Raw genomic sequence first — 308 nt, 5'->3', positions numbered from 1 at the left:
TGTTAATACAAGAGGATATATTATTAAAAAAAATTACCATAAAATTTAATAGTTGAATATTACACCAAAATTTTTTTCATATAAAAAAAATTAGCTGGTATAAGACCTTATGTTGCTGCTGATCTTGCAACATTAGTTAAAACTTTTAAATTGATAATTAAGAGAAAATTCAAAATTTAGCATCATTTATTATTTTCAAACTTTTATCAGTATTTAGTATTATTAATGGTTATTTGATGACTACATATCACAAAAGTTGTTGGCCCTAGCATTCCTCTTTTTTAAATATTATTCACTAACTGCGTATT

This window comes from Arachis ipaensis, chromosome B05 (assembly GCF_000816755.2).
Source record: "Arachis ipaensis cultivar K30076 chromosome B05, Araip1.1, whole genome shotgun sequence".
NCBI lineage: Eukaryota > Viridiplantae > Streptophyta > Magnoliopsida > Fabales > Fabaceae > Arachis > Arachis ipaensis.
Note: the sequence above shows the minus strand (reverse complement) of the source record.